Source organism: Brachycentrus maculatus, unplaced genomic scaffold (genome assembly GCF_059751285.1).
Source record: "Brachycentrus maculatus isolate JH-2025_06_01 unplaced genomic scaffold, ASM5975128v1 h1tg000528l, whole genome shotgun sequence".
Lineage (NCBI taxonomy): Eukaryota > Metazoa > Arthropoda > Insecta > Trichoptera > Brachycentridae > Brachycentrus > Brachycentrus maculatus.
The window spans coordinates 112,547-119,822 of record NW_028281274.1 but is presented as its reverse complement, the minus strand read 5'-3'; positions in this window follow the sequence as shown (position 1 = coordinate 119,822).

Genomic DNA, 7,276 nt, shown 5'->3' with positions numbered 1-7,276 from the left:
TAACAACTTGTAACGTAAATAAACATAAGTTAGGTTTTTACACTAATACACTTTTTACTGACATTTTTATCAATTAAGACAACGAGACTCCAGTCTATGCAAGCGAAGTTTTACAGTAAAACATTTTTATACACATTTAAATGTGTAGAATTCAAACAAATGTATAAGTATATAAATTAACTAACATAGATTCAAGCCATGGGTTGATTTAAATCAACCCATGGCTTGAATCTATGTTAGTTAATTTATATACTAATACATTTTTTTGACTATCTACTTTTTATGACTTTAATTTATGTATGTTAGATTATTCACCAGTACACTTTATACTGATATTTTAAGATTTTTTTATTTGAGTCTAAGTTAGTTAGTTTTTACAAAGATATAATTTTTTTTGAGAAAATCATTTCCCTTTAATATGTATTTTTGTAAAGAAGTGATGAAAATTAAAATGATTCAGCAATATTTAAAAATCGACGAATTAAAGTTTTTATATAAAGATTATAACATTTATTAATTTTTAAGTTTCAAGTGGGAAAAAGTGGTATATATTATTCCTTAATTAATATTTGTAAGTATTTTGATATAAAATGTAATAATAGTGTTATATGTTTTAAAAATTATCATCCAAAAGAAATTAAATCTAATTTCCGTGATAAAATCCTACGTTTACATTCAAATCAATGTGATAATATTGAAAAAAAAATTAAAAACAAAAACAACCTTCGTAGACATATTGTCTTAAAATATATGTATTGAGGTTGTTTTTACTAGGTTGTTTTGGAGTTTTGCTGCAGTCAATAATATATCATGTATATTAATCCAGAAAGAATCCCGGAAATAAGATAATATTAAGGTGGGAGTTTCTCTTCAATAACTCTTTATTAAAACTTAAATACAAAATAATAATTTTCCATGATTATATATTAAAAGAAACATTTAAATATTTACTGATATGCCAACCTTAGATATTTGAAATGAAAAACGTATTTGGATCTTTAATTTGTACGTTTATTTCAAATGAATGTAGTGAGATTATCCAATTTAAAAGATTTTATATATTTTTACAAAATGCTCGATTGTTTTTTGTAAATAAATAAGAAAATCTTTTATTGTAGTAATTGCTGGTTGGTCATTTAAACCCTTGAATAATTGACATAAAGAGCGTTTTAAAAAACAAAGCTGTTCCTTTTTGTAGTAATTCTATAGAATTAACTATATTTACCCTAAAATAGTCGACATAAGGAGTGTTTCTTTAAAATTAGGTTCTGAAGATTTGGCATTATTTTTTCTAATAATTCTTTGGAATTATCAACTTATACTTTAAAATAAATCGTCATAGGCAGTTTGAAGAAAAAAACGGTTGTTTTGAGATTGAGCATTTTTTTTTCTAGTTATTCTATACAATCAACAGCAAATACCCTTAAATAGTCTTCAAAAGCTTTTTTTTTTAAACTGGTATTTTAAAATAAAACATTATTTTTGTAGTAATTCTATAGAATAAGTAACTTACACCCTTACATAGTTGACATAAGGAATGTTTTTGTAAAAATAAAGTTCTTAAGATCGGCTATTGAAAGAAAACACTGAATTATCATATGATCAATTCCCATCTTAGCAATGTTTGCTGTTTTTTTTCGCTTTTCTTATAAAAAAAATATCAGAACGAAATAAAACTACCCGTCCACACTCATGGTATTACATCATGGAGACAAAACACAACCATTAACCTCATTAATATTTCAATTAAGGCATAACTCGCAATAATATAATACATTAAGCTCCCGGCTGCGCTGAGAGCCGGACGTCAGCTCACGGCCTGTTTTTTTTAGAAATATGTTTTTTTTAATATATTATGTTTTGTACTAAATATGTTTTACAGGAATTTTTGTTGTTTTTTAGAATAAACATTTAAAAAAAAAGATTTCACAATTTATTAAACCTTCAATTATTCTGTTTTTTAAAAACCAAATATTTATTGTAAAGAAAACTTATTTTTTAAATACAAAAACGGTCTTTTCAGGAAAAAATTCAATCACCTACGTCAAATATTACCTGGGTTCAAATTAAGTTGCGAGCTCTCGATTACTGGGTCTGAAGACGTAATAATAACAAAATGAGTGATTTATCGTGTGTTGGGCCTTAAAATTAGAAACAACAAATGAAAAAAAACGAATGCCTAATTTTTTTACTAATGGGTCGAACCTGAGCCCTCATGAACGATGCTATACGTATTCTACTTTAAAGGCGGAAGGTAAATATAGACATAACCATAATTTACATATTTTGTCGTGACAATAATGTGTACCTTACATTGAATTATACTTGTAAATATTTTAACACAGAATGGTAATTATGTAACGGCACGAAGCTATTATTCTTTAGCGACAAAGAAAATTGGTTTGCGTTATATTTCAAAAAGTTTAATAAAATTAAAAGTACTGATGATAAAAAATTTCGTCTTTAAATTCAATCAAATTTGCCGAAGGGTATACGAGTTTATTGTATAGGAAAGGTTCTTTGAAGGAAATGCATTCACGCATGTTAAATGGGTTGTTAAATGTATTGATTAATGAAACCTGTCTCATTTTATAATTTATATTTGAAGCACATTTTTTATAACTTAATTATAATGTCTACCGGTTTCGAAGCTAACCGCTTCTTTATCAAGACTGATTAATACTAAAACACTGTCTACCAAAGAAAATTCAAAATATTTTGACGGTTATGCAAAGGAGCTTGGGTAGATCTCAAGTTGCTTTATTTTTTTGTTGATTGGCAGTCACAGTCAAAAGAGATCAGGGATGATGAGTGATTGGAAACATATTTATTAACGGACTTTTAGAAAAATCATTTACTTGTGTCTTTATTAGTTGTAAATTATTATTAACTGCCTTTTTAATTTCTTATATTTCTAAGTAATCTAATATAAGTCCCCTTATACATATTTGTAATATATTAAGACCTTTATTCACAAATAAAATACGTATAACTAATTCATACAGTAAAATTCAAATTCATAAAATTTGACCGTCATAAATAATGTTCGTTGCTCACATATAACACTCAAAAAGGCGCAAAAAGGCATTTCTTAACGTAACATCAACTAACTCAATACTCAATATTGCTCATGACGGACAACGTACTTCTTGACAGTTCCCGCATTTAGGTTATTAATATTTTATATTCCATTGATTGCAACTCAAAAATATTGTGAAATTTAAAATATCAGAAAGGTGTGCTTTCATCTTATTTATTTCCCATTTATCCGGAGTGAGCCATCACGCACGGCTAGATACAGTTAGTTTTTAAATAATATGAAACTTTTTGCTGCATTTAATTTTAAAATCAGTTTTTCTACCTAGGCATAAAATTGATAAATGGCCTAGTATTAAGATTTATAAATTATTAAAAAAAAGCATTTGTAAAATACTACTATTCACTTGTCGATAAAAACAACTATACTTTTCGAAATTATTCATATGTAATGAAATAAAACTCAATAAGTGGTATTATACAAGTGATTTTTTTGAAAACAACATGTCATTCCACATAGTATATGCCAAATCAATGAATAATATAAGATTTTTACACATGTACATAGTTAAAACACACTACCACAATTTGATACCTATTTCTAATAATGAGCCGCTTAGCCTGACAGAAATAGTATGAAATTGAAATATTTGTGTAAATACATATGTTATAGTAAGATCTCGGATATAACGAGGAAACATTCGTTGAAATTTTGGTTTCTGGTTTTCTCCATACATTTGTTCACGGTTATAACGAGCAACTTCTCGGCTATAGCAAGCGAAAAGAGATCGCCTTCACATAAACCTTTTTTATTATTATTCATGGAGCCAAGACGTAAAACCTCTCAAAACCGACCATAAAGCTAGTGCTAGTGGTCCAGAGATCTATGAAATGCGCCACTCTAGATATTTCTGTCCGAGATCGAATTAGAAACAGGGATAAGAACAAAAGTTTTCGACATAGTGCGTGTTATTTCTCAGAGGTAATTGTACTGAGCGGGCCATATGTCCAGACGTGAGTAGACAGGTGGGGAGGAAAAGTTCTGGAGTTGTGATCACGGAATGGAGACCGATAATATCGCCGATAATGACGGAAAAGAGTGCTTGGGAAAGGGCTAGAACCGCAAGTTGACACAGTGAAGGAGATCATATTTTACATTGAGTATTGGGTGAATGTTTTCTTCGTGATTCTTTCAAATATCTAAAACTTACCTACCGTAATACTCATATTTCTGACACAATTAGGTTATATATGTATATTTACCATCGAGTAACTCTTTTCATTTTTTTAATTTTTTTGACATCTCATCAAAGATGAGAATATGGAAGTCTGGGCATTAACGGGGCTGACGACCGTCATATGCTGTAACATTCACCAACTCTACCCATTATTGACAACCACACTACTCAAATTCTTGGAAGTTCTATATATATGAACCAATTTAGAAACCTTGTTCTTGAATCACTAGAACTTCACTAGAGACATCTATTGGTGAGATGTAAAGAAGCTTTTTACTAAGCAGAAACTCATATTAGTATGTGAGGTCCAAATCCTGGATTGCAATCACACACACGAGAAACCCCAGAAAATACCATATTCATATTTATTATTTAAGCTATAATTTGACCAGATAATCCATTTACATTTTTAAAAATAATAATATGAAAATAACTCCTGTAATTGGAGATAATCCAGATTTTGTGAACAAGTATTTGGACACACTCAAAATGTTATCCCATAACTACACTTTGGAGTATTGTGGTTGTCAATCATAAGTAGAATGGTTAATGTTACACTATATATGTAGATAAATATAGCCCTGTATATGTGTGTGTGTGTGTGTGTGTGTGTGTGTGTGTGTGTGTGTGTGTGTGTGTGTGTGTGTGTGTGTGTGTGTGTGTGTGTGTGTGTGTGTATATACATATAAGTTTTCTTCTTCTTTTTGGTGTAGGCCTTGTGGCCTGTTTTGAAGAGGGATTACCTCCTTGGTTATCGATTCCCGGCTGTCAATATCTTTGGTGGTCTACCCAGAAGCCGTCTACCTTGAGGTTGGCCGTGCAGTGCAATGTGGGGGAGTCTGGATGGTTTCATTCTCCTCACATGTACATAACATGAACTTACAAATATAAAGTGTTTTAAATGTTTCATTCAACATATTTTTTATATCATTTAAAATATCATTTTATGATTTCTACGCTCTTGTCATATAAGACAGGTATGTATGTCATTAATATTGTATATTCCAACAGTACGAATTAATGGCCATGACTCAATGGTGACTTAAACTAGTTTTCCCAAAGTTTTCGTGATTATAACATAGTTTTAAGGTATGTAATAATTTATTCCTTAATGATCCAATTCACTGTAATTGGTAAAAAAAATAACTCCGAAAAAGAAAAAATGTTTTTAAAAACTCCGTTTTTAAAAAATGGCATTTTAAACACTCTTACAAAATTTATCTACAATTTATTGATACATGCTTTTGACATATTTTTGTCAAATAAAATATTTTTTATAATAATATACATATTTAAAATTGACTGTTTTATAATTCTAGATTTGTTAAACAAGTTTTACTATAAGATCAACAACGTATAGTAATTTATTATTTATTCTAATTAATTATCGTATATCAGACATTATATTTTTCACCCTACGGATAATATATTAAGAAAAGGTTTGTAAATGTATCAAGATGGATATCTAAGCATTGCAGTATTTACGATCCAGAATTTGGCTGGCTAAAGTGATCACCTAATACACAAGCGTAACTATCACTATTCTGCTCATTATTAAATGCATCTCCTCATATTTATTTGTATATTTATATGTATATATATATATATATATATATATATATATATATATATATATATATATATATAAGTATAAATATGTATATATATATATATATATATATGTATATATATATATATATATAAATATATATATATATATAAATATATATATGTATATATATATATATGTATATATATATATATATATATATATATATATATATATATATATATATATATATATATATATATATATATATATATATATATATATATATATATATTTATATATATATATATATATATATATATATATATATATATATATATATATATATATATATAATTCGTAGGATGAATAATCCAGCGTCCAACAGAGATAATAAATAAAAAAGTCAATTTAATTAAATGCAATAAAAATTATCCATAAAACATTAAGCATTATTCTAAGGTAAATTTTAATAATCCCGTAATTAAATAAAAATGTCAAAAATTTCCTTCGAGGCTAATCGTTTGAAATATAATACACCAATACGGAAATTACAGTTAATCCGGAAAAAGATATTTGAAATAAATGAGGTAATACGATACTTAAAGAAAATGAATATTTCAAATACTGAGTAAATTTTTGAAAAAGAAATTCCTGGAATTTGGCATCGCCGCTAAGAGGATCGAATTGATGATATAATTTCGAATGAGATTGTGTTTCATAATGTATAAAATAAATTACACAATATAACGAATTATTTGAAATGTATTTGAAAGAATATCCATTATTTGGTTTAAGTAAAGGAGTCTATACAAATGACATTACTGATTTATAGGAAAGAAAATGTAAGCAGAAATAAAAGGTTTATAAAGTAAAACAATTTTGTTTTTAACAATTATTTTTGACATTTTTTTCTCCAACTGGTTTCAACAAGAACCTTGTCATTATCCATTATTTAACATGTACTAATTTTAAAACATTAAAATATTCATAGTTAGTGAATGGGCGTGTTTAAGGAATTATATTAGGTTTGGGGTGAGAGGGTTGGGGACGTGGAATTTTTTATTACTGTTATTTCTAGGAAAAGTAATTGGAAAAATATTAAATAAAGGGTTGTTACTTCAATTCAATTGATTATTAATAATATTTAAATTACGTTATTCTCAGTTTTTTTAATTTCTAAAATCTCTAAATTATGCTATGAGTTTACTTTTTAATGTAAAGTATAAGTATTAAAAGTGGTTAAAAACAAAGTTGTTTTATTTCATAAAGTTTATAAAATGTGCCACAAATTATCTTAAACTATCTTAAATTAAAAGCATTCATGAAAGATAAATAAAAGGTGTTATTAATGTGGAAGAGGCGACGAGAGAAAAACAGAAAAGATAAACAGGCTACTGATAATGTTTACGAGCTCTTGAGGAGAGATTAAAGCCTATAAATTCTTTATGTT